At 46.6% G+C, this 371-nt stretch overlaps 1 protein-coding gene across 1 annotated transcript in view; it reads right to left on the minus strand.

The window, feature by feature from the left end:
• The window catches only part of BRWD1 (bromodomain and WD repeat domain containing 1), a 52,624-nt gene extending 52,310 nt beyond the window's left edge, over window positions 1-314 (minus strand). Inside the window, exons 1-2 of the mRNA XM_010160235.1 lie at window positions 288-314; window positions 43-102 (exon numbers count right to left, since the gene is read on the minus strand). The gene's annotated coding sequence lies outside the window, so the exon portion shown is untranslated. The remainder of the gene's footprint in view (window positions 1-42; window positions 103-287) is intronic.
• Between the last annotated feature and the right edge of the window lie 57 nt (window positions 315-371).

A 371-nucleotide genomic window follows, 5' to 3' on the forward strand; every position in this document is an offset into this window, starting at 1 on the left:
ATCTGATTAGAAGTTTAAAAGAAGAAAAAAAAAAAGTCTCACCAATTCTTCATAACTTCTATAATGCTCATTTCCTTGCCAATCCAACCTTTTAGGAAGCAACTAAATGGAGGGAAGAAAAACAAAATAAAGCTGAGTGGTTAGAGGGGAAGGAGGGGTAGCTCACATCCACAACAACGTGTGTTGAGGGGAGAAAGTTGAGACAGCAGAGCGGGAGAAACTTAAATGACTTCTAAAGGAAACTTTCGGCTACCGCCAGAGAGGCGATTTCATCAGAGCCCACAGACCTGGTACTGCTCCAGCTCCTGCACGAGCACCTGCGGAGGAAAGGGAAAAGCCCACAGTCAGGGACGAGGGAGCCTCCGGCTCCT

Source organism: Eurypyga helias, unplaced genomic scaffold (genome assembly GCF_000690775.1).
Source record: "Eurypyga helias isolate BGI_N326 unplaced genomic scaffold, ASM69077v1 scaffold12641, whole genome shotgun sequence".
Lineage (NCBI taxonomy): Eukaryota > Metazoa > Chordata > Aves > Eurypygiformes > Eurypygidae > Eurypyga > Eurypyga helias.